Source organism: Corythoichthys intestinalis, chromosome 5, assembly GCF_030265065.1.
Source record: "Corythoichthys intestinalis isolate RoL2023-P3 chromosome 5, ASM3026506v1, whole genome shotgun sequence".
NCBI lineage: Eukaryota > Metazoa > Chordata > Actinopteri > Syngnathiformes > Syngnathidae > Corythoichthys > Corythoichthys intestinalis.
Genome location: NC_080399.1, coordinates 7,597,213 through 7,613,918, shown reverse-complemented (window position 1 = coordinate 7,613,918; position 16,706 = coordinate 7,597,213).

Genomic DNA, 16,706 nt, shown 5'->3' with positions numbered 1-16,706 from the left:
GTAGTATGTTGTGATCAACCGTGTCAAATGCGGCGCTGAGATCCAATAGTAGCAGAACAGATGATTTGCCTGCATCGGTATTCCGACGAATATCATTTAGGACTTTGATAAGCACGGTCTCGGTGCTGTGTTGTGGCCGAAATCCAGACTGAAATGAGTTAAAAAGATTGTTTTGCATCATAAAAGTCTGGATCTGTTCAAACACAGCCCTTTCGATAATTTTCCCCAGGAATGTCAGATTTGATATTGGCCTGTAATTACTAATGGTTGAGGCATCCAGATTAGGTTTTTTTAGGAGAGGTTTTATTACTGCAGTTTTTAAAGTCTGAGGAAACTCTCCTGTTTGGAGGGAAGTATTTATAATCTGAAGTATGTCTGGGGCTATGCAATGAAAAACAGTTTTGAAAAAGTTTGAAGGAAGGATGTCAAGGCAGCATGTTGTGGGCTTTAATTTCGACACAATTTCTGTTAAAGTGGCATAGTCCAGGAGGCTAAACTGTCTAAGATTGACGTGGGGGACATTTTGGGAGGTGTTTAGTGTAACATTTGTTAATCCGGAGTTGCACACAGCCTGTCTAATCTTTAGTACTTTGTGTGTAAAGAATGCTGCGAAATTATTACAGGACACCTCAGATGCCAATTCCTGAGGTATTGATGCTTGTGGGTTTGTAAGTTTGTCAACAACAGAAAATAGTGTGCGAGTATTGTTGGTGTTTCTACTAATGATCTCTGAAAAATATGATTGTCTAGCATTTTTCAGTTCCTGGTTGTATTTGCGAAGACTCTCTTTGTAGATATCATAAAAAACTAGGAGTTTGTTTTTTCGCCATCTGCGTTCTGCTCGTCTACAAACTTGTTTTTGTTTTATAGCTAGTGTGGCATTTCTCCAGGGTGACCTCTTCTTTCTTGACAAAGTTTTTGTCTTAATCGGGGCAATAGTGTCCATTACAGTCATCACACTGGAACTGAAACTATTTACAAGTTCTTCCACTGGAGCTATTGTAGAGGTTAATGATGAGGCATAGGCCTGTGTGAATAACGCACATGTGTTATCACTTATGTAACGCTTCCTAATCACCTCTGTTTCCCTTTTCAGAGGATGGACAGGGGTGGTCATTTTAAACATAATGCAGTAGTGATCAGACAGAGCAACATCATTCACTGTGACCTCAGAGATGTTAAGACCTTTGGATATTATTAAGTCCAGTATGTGCCCTCTGTTATGTGTTGGAACTGTGACATGCTGAGATAAACCAAATGTATCCAAAATATTTAAAAGCTCTCTAGCACATCCTTCTTCAGGATTATCAACATGAATGTTAAAGTCACCCACTAAAACAACACAATCAAAGTCCATGCAGACGGAAGACAGTATTTTGGTAAGCTCATCAAAAAACATTGTGTTATACTTCGGTGGTCTGTAAATTGTTACCAAGGCAGCTCTGCAAGGGCTTTTTAGCTGAATGACAATATATTCAAAGGAATCAAACTGACCACATGAAATATTCGTGCATTGAAAACTGTCCCTGATCAGACTGGCAACCCCACCTCCTTTCTTATGGGTTCTTGGAGCACTAAAGAAATTGAAGTTTGTGGGGGTTGCCTCAATCAGAACTGTCGAACTCTTATCTTGATCTAACCAAGTTTCTGTTAGGAACAACATGTCAAGGTTATGTTTGCTGATAAAATCATTAATTAAGAAAGATTTGCCAGCTAAAGATCTAATATTTAGCAGAGCCAATTGGAGATGCCAGACTGGATTCACTGGTGAGTTTTGGGAATGACTTACTATGCTTAACAGGTTGGCAGAGTTGATTGAACGTTTTTTATTTCTCACCAGTCTAGCCCTTTTTTTGTTGTTTATCACCACTGGGATTGTTGAGCATACATACTGTACTCCATAAGGCCCCGGCTTTTGCTGGGACAGAACAGTCTTTGTAATGTTGTCACAGCCTGGACCCGGTGCACATCATATTGGTGTCGCAAACATGGCTTCCTCCATAGAAGGATAATACCGTGTAATTCCAGAGTTGTAGTGCTTTGGCTTTGCCCCGAGAGAATTCCAGTGGAGGCTGGTTGGTTTGTTGCCATCTTCCCCTGGCACCTGTCGGGTGTGACAGGTACAGGGTGGAAGCGAAGACATGAACTTGAGGAGATCAAGAGACTGGTTAACCTTGCCATCTAGATCCATGGAGTCCCGATCAGGTTGACTCATTATTTCATCCAAACTAAGTCGTCGGCGGGGGGGCTTCCGGGACTGTGGGGATTTAGGCCTTGATGAGGCCTTAGCCTGACTGAGTCGGCGGAGTGGTGGCGTCTTGGAGTGTGAGGATTTGGTGCTGGATGGGGCCATATCCTGGAGTCGGCGGCGTGGTGGCGTCTTGGAGTGTGAGGATTTGGGGCTGGATGGGGCCTTATCCTGGAGTCGGCAGCGTGGTGGCGTCTTGGAGTGCGAGGATTTGGGGCTGGATGGGGCCTCGACAGCAGAGGATTGCACGGTCGGGTCGTTCTCCTCCTGTTGAGCTGATGGAGCCACTTCTTGAGTCTCGTCTGAAGGGGGTCGATCACCTGCTACCAGGGTCTCCTCCCGTTGAGGCAGTGGAGCCTCAGCAGAGGAGGGTTGGTCACAGCCTGGCAGGGCTGGCTTAGTCACTTCCCCTTCAGCGACTATCGGCTCCATTTTTGGAGGAGACATTGATTCTGCATGCACACTGTCTGATTCAGCACTCATCCCAGCCACCATGTTTATCCGATGTTTTGGGACAGCTTGCCTCCTTTCCTCGAGATAAGCAGACTGTCTGTGCCTCAAGAGATAAAACATGCTGCTGCTTAGTAACCGCACTCCTGACTTATTTAGGTGAAGGCCATCGTTCTTAAAGAGATGCCTGCGCCCTGAAAATATGTTGAAATTGTCAATGAAGTACATCGATTGTCCAGCGCATGTTGCTTTGAGCCATTTGTTGAGCATCATCACTCTGCTGAAACTTTCATCCCCCCCCCCCTTTCATAAAAGGGAGCGGAAAATGAGTAGAGTGAATTTTGGCAGCTTTTGGAGCCTTTATTAATTGGCTAAAGCCTTACAATCCCTTTTCCCACGATTAGAAATATCATGGGAAGCAATGCGGGGAAGCAAGGTAGCAATTAATCTTTTTCTTAACACCTTATGCTATTTCCCTACGCAGAGAACATATATCAATTGGTAGCACTACGCACAGTCATGGTTCCACTTCCCATCATGCATTTGGGCAGATGAGTATCATTTACTGAAAGCTCAACAAATACACTACATGGCAATATTTAGTCACAATATACAATGTCACAAGTCTTTCTATCCGTGGATCCCTCTCACAGAAAGGTTGTTAATAATGTAAATCCCATCTTGAGGATTTATTGTCATATCAAACAAATACAGTACTTATGTACTGTATGTTGAATGTATACAGTATATTCGTCCGAGTTTTATTCATTTTTTTCTTAATGCATTGCCAAAATGTATATGATTGGAAAACATTATCGGGAATGATTGGAATTGAATCAGGAGCACAAAAAAGCAATCGAATCGTGAAATATCGGGATCGGCAGATACTCAAACTAAAACGATCGGGATCGGATCGGGAGCAAAAAACATGATCGGAACAACCCTAGTTGAGGGGTTCCGGTTTGATGACCTCAGCATTGAATATCTGCTTTTTGCAGATGATGTGGTGCTGTTGGCTTCATAAAGCCGTGACCTACGACTCTGACTGGAGTGGTTCATAGCTGAGTGTAAAGCGGTTGGAATGAAGATAAGCTCTTTCAAATCCGAGACCATGGTCCTTAGTCAGAAAAGGGTGGGGTGCCCTCTCCAGGTCAGGGATGAGATCCTGCCCCAAGTGGAGGAGTTCAAGTATCTTGGGGTCTTGTTCATGAGTGAGCGTAGGAGGAAGCGGGACATCGACAGGCGGATCGGTGCAGCATCTGCAGTAATGCGGACTCTTCACTGGTCCATAGTGGTGAGGAAGGAGCTGAGCCAAAGGCAAAGCTCTCGATTTACCAGTCGATCTACGTTCCTACCCTCACCTATGGTCACGAGCTGTGGGTCATGACCGTAAGAACAAGATCCCGGATACAAGCGGCCGAAATGAGTTTCCTCCGCAGGGTGTCCGGGTTCTCCCTTAGAGATAGGGTGAGAAGCCCGGACATCCGGGAGGGACTCAGCGTCGAGCCGCTACTCCTCCGCGTAGATAGGAGCCAGCTGAGGTGGCTCGGGCATCTGGTTCGGATGCCTCCTGGACGCCTCCCTGGAGAGGTGTTCCATGCATGTCCAACCGGCGGGAGGCCCCGAGGACGACCCAGGACACGCTGGAGAGACTCTCGGCTCTCTCGGCTGGCCTCGGAACGCCTTGGGATCTCGCCGGAGGAGCTGGTTGAAGTGGCTGATGATGGATGGATGGAATAAAACTAGGGCTGTCAAACGATTACAATTTTTAATCGAGTTAATTAAAGCTTAAAAATTAATTAATCGTAATTAATCGCAATTAATCGCAATTCAAACCATCTATAAAATATGCCATATTTTTCTGTAAATTATGCATATATTCTGTAAAATAAATTGTTATGATATATATTCAACATACGGCACATAAGGACTGTAGTGGGCATTTCACTCTACTGTCATTTAAATCTGTCTATGCTGTCCTCACTCCGAAGCGTCTACTTTTTCCAAAGCTAGACAGCTAGTGAACGACGCCTTAATAATCAGACTTCTTCCTTTTTCATCTGATTTATTAATAAAATGGCCTCACCATTGTCCTCTTTAGACCGTAGTAAAACTACCAAAAAAAAGTACACAAGCATTGAATTAGCAACAACGTTAGCTTAGCACGCTATACAGGTTCACTAAACATAAACAAAAAGCGTCTCATACAAAAAATATAACATTTCGCTTACTAACATAATATACACATTCTTTACAACAACCATACTTACGGACAAATCTTGTCCAAGGATCATATAAGCACAACATTACAACGTGGGCATCAGCCCGAGACGTCGTGCAGCCATATTGAACTGTCAGTGTCAAGAAAACAATAAACCATGTCGCAAAGCGACCACAAGAGTTCGCTGTTGGACAGCAAAAAAGCCTTGCTTTAAAACTTACCAAAAGGCAGAATACTGTCTGAGCGGGACATGTGCGTTAATTGCGTCAAATATTTTAACGTGATTAATTAAAAAAATTAATTACCGCGCGTTACCGCGATAATTTCGACATCCCTAAAAAAAAAAACAATTGTATTTTGCATGTTTTCAAAAAACGTGGCATCGATACATTTTCAGCATCGTCCAATACCGCACAACTCGCATCCGGAGCCAAAAAAAACAGTATCGGTGCAACACTTCCAATCAGAACCGTCAGCTTGTAATGAAACATTTTACGCTGATTCTATTTGTTTATGTGAAAATTAAGGGCAGAAATGGACGAGAACCCCAGCGCATACGCAACATGATCGGATTCCTGAGGAATCCATTAGCCGCTTGCAGGTAATTAGTGGAAATAATTAAAATGATTAGAGTGTATCATGTGCAAACACGAGCGTGAACATCAGAAGGTTTTCTCCCCCCCAACTTTAACGCTCAGGCGGAAAGTGCTGACGGCGGCGGACCAAATAAAGCAAAAAGTGAGCGGGGAGAGATTTGGATGTGTCTTGTCCTTGTTTGCCAGCTTCCCCCCGCAGTCACAAATCCTTCATAGCGAGCACGGACGCAATCTGATATGTGCAGAGGTGGCATATTGGTGCACCCGAGATACAATTGAGACAATGCGGGAGTGATAAATCAGAAAAGCTAGACTCGCCTCTGATATAGAGAGGACCGCATCAGGCGGCGGTTACTTTTCCATTTAAAAAAAAAAAAAAAAAAAGCAGGGCCGCATAATGCACACGCGGGAGTAATGAATGTAAAAACGTGGCAGACGTTCAGCCATGCATATTCTGCAAAAATCAAATGTTCATGTGTGCAGCAGGAGCTGTAACACGCAGGGTAAAACCTGCTGATTATCTGACTGTAATAAGCAAGCAGCCTTCTCTCCTGTGTAATTGGTCTGCAGTGGATCTGCAGCCAAAGCTCGTTAGTGTCACAGCAGAAATAATCACGCAGTAAAAACCCCTCCTGTGACTGATCACCATATATCATACAAGTACACACTCGCAAATGCGTGAATGTTTTACTCGCACACACACGCGCAGTGTCTTGATAGGTGGGGCTTTTAGTGTTGTAATGCAGATTTGGGCGTTAATGCGGGATCCAAAGAGGGAGTGGAAGAGGTTGTCAAGTCAATTGGACGTTTGCGGATTTATTCCGATGCATTTTTATTGTTGGAATTCGTCCAAGGAGTCCAAAAATGAGCGCTTTGGTCGTGTCATGGACGACTCTTTAATGGCAAGAAACGCAGTTGGTCACAAATGTTTTATGATATGTTTAAAATTTCTCTTGGATTGTAGTTTTTTGACTTTTGTATTGTGTTTAGCCGTTATTGGGCAAAGTGACTATTTTTGGTAATTTAAAAAAATACCTTAAATATTAGAAAAATATCAGTCCTGGAGAAATTGAGTGGGAATTCTTAACTGTCTATTAGGTTGTTTCTAAAAGTGTGGTCTAAGAGTGATTTTTGAACAAGGAAAACGTACAAAAATACTTTTTTACCTTTTACCTTTATTTAATGCTTCATTGACTGAGTCCACTCAAATTCGCTCATGCTACTGAGAACTACGTCTACATGTAGACATTATAGAAAAAAATAACGTTTCCTATGGTTTATTTTATATATACATATAATCATCAAATGTGAGCTGATTTTTGACAAAATCACACAGATGAAAATACTGCCTGCTTTAACTAAAATCACACAAGCATTTATAGTTTTTCATATCTTAAAAAGGATAGCATGCAAACAATGACCGAAGGGAGGAAAAGTATTTCAGTGAAACCATCACGTTTAATATTTTGTGCCCCCCCCCCCCCCCCGTTCTCGATTCCCATCCCTATTAATGATTGCAAGTTGTCCAGGCCCTGAGGTAGCAAAACAGCCCCAAATCATGATGCTCCCTCCACCATGCTTCACAGTGGGGATGAGGTTGATGTTGGTGAGCTGTTCCATTTTTCCTCCACACATGACGTCGTGTGTTACTCCCAAACAATTCAACTTTGGTTTCATTAGTCCACAAAATATTTTGGCAAAACTTCTGTGGAGTGTCCAAGTGCCTTTTTGCGAACATTACACGAGCAACATTTTTTTTTTTTTTTTAAAAAGACTTTATTTTTTTAGACACCAGTGGCTTCCTCCGTGGAGTCCTCCCATGAACACCATTCTTGGCCATAGTTTTACATATAGTTGATGTGTGCACAGAGATATTGGACTGTGTCAGTGATTTCTATAAGTCTTTACCAGAAACTTTAGGGTTCTTTTTTACCTCTCTGGGTATTCTGCGCGGAACTCTTAGAGTCATCTTTGGTGGACGGCCACTCCTTGGGAGAGAAGCTACAGTGCCAAAACTCTCTCCATTTGTAGACAAGTTTTCTGCGTGTCGATTGATGAACATTCACACTTTAAGACATGGTTTTGTATCCTTTCCCAGCTTTATATAAATCAACAATCCTTGATCGCAGGTCGTCAGACAGCTCTTTTGACCGAGCCATGATGCACATCAGACAATGCTTCTCATCAAGATTTCAAGATTTTTTTTTTTTTACCAGGTTTGTGTTTTATAGTCGCCAGGGCAGCTTTAAACCACTCATCAGTGATTGGGCACACACCTGACCTAAATTGTTTGGTAGAAATGGGTTTCAAATGCTCTTTAAGTCTTCTTAGGCAGAGGGTTAATTTACTTATTTTTCCTTCTGTCATTATTTGCATGCTATCGTCATTAAAATATGAAAAAATTTGGGTGGTTTTAGTTAAAGCAGACACTGTATTTTCATCTGTGTGATTTTGACAAAGATCAGATCACATTTGAGGGTGATTTAATGCAGAAATGTGAGGAATTCCAAAAGGTTCAGATACTTTTTCATACCACTGTATATCAACTTTATATATTCCCAAAAGTGTCATACTGTGCAAATTTACTAAGGATCCTATCTGTGGTTTGAGTGTCACATATTTTACATACAAGTTCCATATTAAACATACATGAACTTTATAAATTTACTATATATCTTTTCCATATGGGAACTATGCCTGCATATTGAATTATCCGTATTTTCCCAAACTACACTGATACGAAATCTAAATTGTTTGTGTAGTTCTCATTGTTTTAATAGTGGAGGGAATGACCTTTTAATTCCCTCACCGAAATAAGTTCAGTAACTTGATGAGGCTCGGCGTACAAGCGCTGCTAAGAAGAGAAATACAGCGTAAATGGCACTGCAGCTATTACAGTTAAAACAGTGTAAGACCCTGTCATCCTTTATGAAAGGCACTGGTGTCTAAGTGCTTGTGTGTGTGTGTAGGCGGTGACTGATGATCCTGATTCAGAAAGGGGACCCACACACCATCAAAAAAAAAAAAAATCAAGTGCAGAGAAGCTGGTATACACCACCTGCACCAGAAATCATTTAAATGTCCTCCTGGGCCATCATAACATCAGGAAAATGTAATCACCCTGTCTGATGTCGAAGCGTTCGAACGTTCCCGGAGATTACTTGTAAAGAAACTTAATAGCTAAGAGCATTAAATGCCGGTTGTTGCTAGCACCGCTGCCAATAGTGAATAAATGGTTTTGGCAGTGTATACAGACGAGAAAATCAATAGCCCAGGGTTTTCTGTGGTTCTGTATGCATGTAAACACGGGAAGTGGTTTTCTTCACGCCGCAGAGCCGACCCGTCGCAGTTGGAGGTTTGACCGTCTGTGAGTACGGGAAAATGCGGTTCACAGCGCGAAACTGCCACCGGAATGAGGACGTTAACCTCCGCCATTGACGGTGCGAGACGTCCAATTCATTTCAGCAAAGAACAGAGGAAGCTCAATACAAGCTTTAAAAACCTTATCATCAGCTTAACTAATTCACTGTCAGGCCGTGTCACAAAGTACAATGGGATGAAAAAGTATCCGAACCTTTTGGAATTTCTCACATTTCTGCATAAAATGACCATGAAATGTGATCTTTGTCAAAATCACACAGATGTAAAAACAGCGTCTGCTTTTGCCAAAACCACCCAAACATTTATAGGTTTTCATATTTTAATGAGGATAGCATGCAAACAATGACAGAAGGGGAAAATAAGCAAGTGAACCCTCTGCCTAAAGAGACTTAAAGAGCAATTGGAACCAATTTTTACTAAACAATTTAAGTCAAGTGTGTGCTGAATCACTGATGATGGATTAAAAGCTCCCCTGCCCACTATGGTAGCATGGCTTAGTGGTAGAGTAGTTGTCCCCCAACCCAGAGGTTGTGGGTTCGATTCTCCGCCCTGATGAACTCACCTAAGTGTCCTTGAGCAAGATGCTGAACCCCACGTTGCTCCTGGTGCTGCGTCACCAGTAGGTGGATGGCGAGATAGTGTAAAGCGCTTTGAGCGCCTTGAAAGGTGGAAAAGCGCTATATAAGTATAACCCCATTTATAAAAACACACACCTGGTAGGAATCGTCTTGATGAGAAGCATTGTCTGATGTGCATCATGGCTCGGTCAAAAGAGCTGTCTGAAGACCTGCAATTAAGGATTGTTGATTTGTATAAAGCTGGGAAAGGATACAAAATCAGCTCTAAAATTCTGGATGTTCATTAATCGACAGTCAGAGAAGTTGTCTACAAATGGAGAGAGTTTGGCACTGTTGCTTCTCTCCCAAAGAGTGGCCGTCCACCAAAGATAATGCCAAGAGTTCAGCGCAGAATACTCAGAGAGGTAAAAAAGAACCCTAGAGTGTCTGCTAAAGACTTATAGAAATCACTGGCACAGTCCAATATCTCTGTGCACAACTATATGTAAAACTATGGCCAAGAATGGCGTTCATGGAATGACTCCACGGAGGAAGCCACTGCTGTCCAAAAAACAAACATTGTTGCTCGTTTAATGTTCTCAAAAAGACACTTGGACACTCCACAGAAGTTTTGGCAAAAATATTGGTGGACAGATGAAACCAAAGTTGATTTGTTTGGGAGTGACACATAACGTAATGTGTGGAGGAAAAATGTCACAGCTCACCAACATTAACACCTCATCCCCACTGTGAAGCATGGTGGAGGGAGAGTCATGATCTGGGGCTGTTTCGCTCCCTCAGGGCCTGGACAACTTGCGATCATTAATGGAAGAATGAGTACAAAGGTTTATCAGGATGTTTTGCAGGAAAACCTGAGGTTGTCTGTCAGACAGTTGAAACTAAAAAGAGGATTGATGCTGCAACAAGAAAATGATCCAAAACAGAAGTAAATAAACTTCAGAATGGTTTCAGAAGAACAAAAAACACGTTCCGGAGTGGCCAAGTCAAAGTCCAGACTCGAACTCCATTGAGATGCTGTGGCATGACGTAAAGACAGCAATTCATGCCAGACATCCCAGGAATCTGACTTAACCACAGCAGTTTTGTAGAGAAGAATGGGCCGAAATTAGTCCTGATCGATGTGCCAGACTGATCTGCAGCTACAAGAAGCGTCTGGTTGAAGTTATTGCTGCCAAAGGGGGGGGGGGCACAAAATATTCAATGTGATGGTTCACCTACCCCCACGCCCCTTCTATCATTGTTTGCATACTATCTTCATTAAAATATGAAAAACCACCCAAACATTCATAGGTTTAGTTAAAACAGACAGTTTTTTTTCATCTGTGTGATTTTGACAAAGATCAGATCACATTTCATGGTGATTTAATGTAGAAATGTGAGAAATTCCAAAAGGTTCAGATACTTTTTCATACCACTGAATTGACAGCAATAGACGTCCAATCCATTTTAACTGGGAAGGGTCACTTTCTATTCATATTGGGTCACTTCCAGTATATTTGGGGGCATTTCAGGGTCACTTCATATCGATATCAGATCACTTCCTGTTGATATCAGTTCACTTCCTGTTGATCTTGAGGCATTCCAATGTCACCTCCCTTAGATATTGGGTCACTTCATGTTGATTTTGGGACATTTCAGGGTCACTGCCTATTCATATTGGGTTGATGTTGCTTTTGGGGCATGTCAGGGTCACTTCCTGTTCATATTGGGTCACTTCCTGTTGATTTGGGGACATTTCGGGGTTACTTCCTTTTGAGATCAGATCACTTGCTGTTGATTAGGGGACATTTTGGGATCACTTTCGGGGAATTTTTGTGTCACTTCCTTTTGATATCAGATCACTTCCTGTTCATATTGGGTCACTTCCATTTGATTTGGGGGCATTTCGGGGTCACTTCCTGTTGATATCGGGCCACTCGGGTTGGAAATCAATAGGAGTGAATGGTAGTTTTTGAACTGAATGGTAGGCAAATAGGGGCCATTGGAAATGAATGGGACATTTTAGCCATTAGAAATGAATGGGTATGTTTTCGGCAAATTTTGGCTGAACTGTACGTTTCTAGCAAAAAAATTGAATTTCGTTCCCTTTCGCATCCTGAATTTTTTCAATGTATAAATGTGATTTGGACAAAAATTGCACATTCTGTTAAGTAGCGTCTTGAAATGTAATTTTTTTCCACCCCCAAAAAAACGTTTTTGGGCAAACGGTCATTTCTGGGGTGTCAAACGACAGAAAGCCCGCGTCGCATTACGGTCATTTTGGTTTATGAATGGTGTCAAACTACTATCAAATATTCTAATATTTGATATACAGATTAGCTAATTAGTCATTTCATGGCAAAAAATAAACATAAGTCAATACATAGATAAGCAGTAAGCTATATTTCTGGATGTACGCATAACATGTCACAAAACTAGCAAAGCTACGATGACAACTGCTCAATACCTAGCATTGAATAATAAGTGTCGATTTTGGGTGGCGATATGAAATCACCCTTTTTTTTTAACCTCCAAATTCCAGTTGTTGTCCTCGTATTCATAGTTCCACTTAGGTGGCAAATCGAGGGACAGAGAGAGGGGGGTAGCTGGCGGCGTTAGCGGGGTGGGGGCTACTCCTCAGCCATAGTGACCGGGTGAAAAGGCAGTGCAGATGTAATTTGTCCTCAATGGCTGTTTGGGAAGAGTAATTGTGGTGACACTGGCGGGTCGATAGTATGGATTTTTTGTTTGGAGTGCCCTGTGTGTGTGGTGCTAAGGGGAGGCCAGGAAATATAACACTGCTGCTCAAATACAATAAAAATGGATCGAGGGTGTGGTGGTTGTTTGCAGAGCTGGGAGCCATCGTTTGGCTCGGGATGTCATACTGGAGCCGCTGTGGTTATCAAATACACCCCGGCCGTTCTGCCCTATTAACAGCAACTGTTTGAGGCTTCAAACAGGTCTTTTAAACAAGTTAGACGCTACCACAAAAACAGTACTTGAATTGGGTTTCATTTGAGAGAGGTTTACGATAGGAGGCTGCTTTTCACAACAATGCTGGTCTTAAAGTAATTTGAGATTAATACAAAGTGCTGACGGGAGCATATTAAAGCAGCTGATTTAAATATTTTTGAAATGGTTGTGAGTCATCACACAACAAAATCTGTTCCCACTTTTTGTGGTGTTCCTCAAGGGTCAATCTTAAGGCCTATGCTTTTTTTTTTTTTTTAAATGTAGATTTCCTCAGGCTATTGTTTTAATGAACATAGCTAAACTGATTTGTTTAGATTATGTCTAAACTCTGGATGTCCCCATCGCAAATTTTTGCACCTGAGTGCGAGTCACCAGATTCTGAGAATCTGCCAATACAGAGTCCTGATCCAAAACCGGGTAAAAAAGTTGTTTTTCTAAAACAACATTTCCAAACATGTTACTGTCCCATCGTGCCGCCTTCAAAATGTGAATGATATTTAAACAAGAATAACATAGAAAAATTCTTGTCATTACTAAATGCTTCATCGAGTGAATCCACTCACCCTTTGACACTCACGCTGCTGAGAAGAGCCTCTCACTTACACAATGAGTGGCCACAGCACGCTTATGCAAGTTTAAAAATGATTGACACATTCGTGCCTTTGATCGTAGAGCTACTAAGCTTCTCTGGCAAGATGAAAGCTACAAATCTGTCAATCATCGTTAACTTCAAGTACCAAAAGCAAGCTGGACAGTTTGGCTGCACTGCTTAACAGAAAGGAGGGTGAGAGAATGTGGCGCTGTACAAGCACGAAGCAGAAAAACAAATATTTTTTAATTAAATACACGATCCTTATCATCCAATTCTGATCCTCTCGATTTCCGATCACGTGATCGGATTGGGACATCCCTAGTCTAAACCTATATCTCTTATTACCTCATTGTCAGCTATTGGTGGTGATAGACATACAGTTTATAGACATCTATTATCGTCAATGGCACTGAAAGCATTAAAGCTACAGTACCTACAGAAATTAGTGTTGTTCCGAAACCAGTTTTCGGCACCCGATAATTGGCTGTGCTGTATTGGCCGATGAATGAATGAATGAATGAATTTTATTGTCATTGTCATCATCATCATCAAATCATCATAAAACAAAAAATCATCATCAAAAAAAAAAAAAAAATCATTAACAGTTTCAGAGTGTGGAACATTATCAGAGTGTGAATTTGTTTACCCGAAGGAAAGACAAAGATGAAGACAGACAAGGAAGACGGGAAAAGCAAAAGCTTATCGGAAACCCGTCCCCCATTCGCCCGGGTCGCACAAGCAGCATATTGTGTATCAGTCCAGTCATAGTCTAACGATGCCAATACTGTGTCAATACTAACGCTTCAAACGGTATAAAAAAAATAATTAAATGAGGATCTAAGTACAACAAAAGAACAATTGGCTAACTTGCAGAGCAAAAGTCCGCTAGCTTAAATGCTATAAGATGCTAACTTTTTTTTTTTTTTTTTTTTTTTTACAATGCTCTTTACAAATTGTTTAACACATATTCCAACCAAAAAAAAAAAAAAAAACGGCTAAAAATACCTGTAAACTAAATTACAAAAGCCTAAAAAAACATTAGCTCAAACAAAAACTTACCTTATGTTGGTCTTAACAGGGAGCATGTTAAATGAGTTATGTTATATTCACTGTTGCCACTAGAGGTCAGTGTATCCACCCAAATCAATATTACTAAATACAAACACTTCCAAAACAAACCATTACAACGCCATTTTAATTAAACGAATACTGGAAGAAGCAAAATTTTGATTCAAAGCTTTTTTCTAATCGAATTACTCGAGTTAATCGATTAACCGTTGCAGCACTACTTCCAAATTAGTGTCAGTAAATAGCATCAACTTGTTATTTGTTAGTACTCGCCGATACTACGCTATTTGGAAAATTCTATATTGAAATTTTATCACGACACAAAGTGCTTTGGGAGTTTACAGTTTTATATCAGTGTTGGTCAAAGCCAATGATTGTTATTTGTTAATACTCGCTGATCCCGATACTGTACTGACACTATGCCATTAAGTGTCAGTAACTGACGCGTTATTTATTAGTACTCGTTGCATTTTAGTGCCATATGAGGGCAGCTTCTGTTACTAGATAACTTCTAACACTTTTAGAAATGATGATTCATGCTTCGACCTCAGAAAACATCATTAGATTGTCTTCAAGTAGTTCAGAGTGGCGAAACAGAGCTTTTGTCTTGAGCTTATACACTTAAGGAGCCATCAGTGGTCAGGCTTCACCACACTTGGTGGATCTGGTATCATTTTATTGTTCTGTTAGGCCACTGCGGTTTGCTGACCATCCTTTACTTACCGCCCTGCAGAGATGATGAACTCTTTCAGTGCCTTGGATGATGATAGATGTTCGAATGCTTTGTATTGCAGTTAGTTTGTCACTAGTAGACGTCCAATCCATTTGAAGTGGGAGGTTGGCAGCGAATGAACGAATGGCTCCAGTATGACTGTATGATGAGTACTAAACGGCGTAGTATCAGTACAGTATTGGCATCAGTATCAGCAAGTACTAATAAATAAATCACCATTGCTATTTACCAACGTTGATATGAAACTGAACTCAGCACTTTGTGTCTCAATTAGGGTTGTTCCAATCATGTTTTTTTGCTCCGATCCGATCCCGATCGTTTTATTTTGAGTATCTGCCGATCCCGATATTTCCCGATCAGATTGCTTTTTTTTTGCTCCCGATTCAATTCCAATCATTCCCGATAATTTTTCCCGATCATATACATTTTGGCATTGCATTAAGAAAAAAATGAATAAAACTCGGACAAATATATAGATTCAACATACAGTACATAAGTACTGTATTTGTTTATTATGACAATAAATCCTCAAGATGGCATTTACATTATTAACATTCTTTCTGTGAGAGGGATCCACGGATAGAAAGACTTGTGACTTTGTATATTGTGACAAAATATTGCCATCTAGTGTATTTGTTGAGCTTTCAGTAAATGATACTGTAGCCATGCCCAAATGCATGATGGGAAGTGGAACCATGACTGTGCGTAGTGCTATCAATTGATATATCGTCTCTGCGTTGGGAAATAACATAAGGTGTTTAAGAAAAAGATCAATTGCTACCTTGCTTCCCCACATTTTTTCCCCATGATATTTCTAATCGTAGGGAGAGGGATTGTAAGGCTTTAGCCATTTAAAAAAAGGCTCCAAAGGCTGCCAAAATTCACTCTACTTATTTTACGCTGCCTGTTATCTTTCTATATAGGTGAAACGGCGCCATTACAGATTGAGCGCGACAATGCGTGAGTGGGTCATGCAGTGCATGCATTAATTGCGTTAAATATTTTAACGTGATACATTTTTTAAAAAATTCCTACCTTAAGCCTAAACTAAAGACTCTGGTTTAGTGTAACATATTATGTCTGTAACGTTAAATACAATTAGAAAACGATTTAATTAAAAAAAATATATATATTAAAAAAAGGCACGGCCGATATTTTTTTGCCGATTCCAATTCTTTAAAAATGACGGGATCGGACCCGGCATCACTAGTCTCAATAATATTTCTATATGAGTAACATTTTCCTATGATGTTGTATCGGTATTGGCGAGTACTAACAAATAACATGCTGATGCTAATTACCGACTCTAATTTGAAAGTGAACACAACGTTTTATATGTATGTACTTATATTTCAATATAGATTTTTCCATAGGTAGTATTGGTACAGTATTGGCATCGGCCGATACAACACAGCTAGGTATCGGGTGCCAAAAACTAGTATAGGAACAACACTGATTTCTATTATAGCTTTGATTCTTTCAGTGCCATTGATGATTGATGTCCAATTATGTTGCTATTTTTATTCTCCTGCTGTGAATTAAAATTACTTTAGTCACTCGTAGACATCCAATTTATTTGTAATGGTAGTGTGGCAGCGAATGAACACCAATGGCACGTCTCTACAACATTGCGTGGACATTTGGGACAGTGCCTCTGGGTTGGCAGACCGAGATGGTGGTCCCCCTTTCTCAGAAGGGGGACCGGAGGGTATGTTCCAACTATAGAGGGATCACACTCCTTACCCTCCCAGGTAAAATCAATTCAGGGGTGCTAAAGAGGATGGTCCATTGGGAAGTCAAATCTCAGATTCAGGAGGAGCAGTGTGGTTTTCGTCCTGGCCATGGAACAGTGGACCAGCTCAACACCCTGGGCAGGGTCCTTAAGGT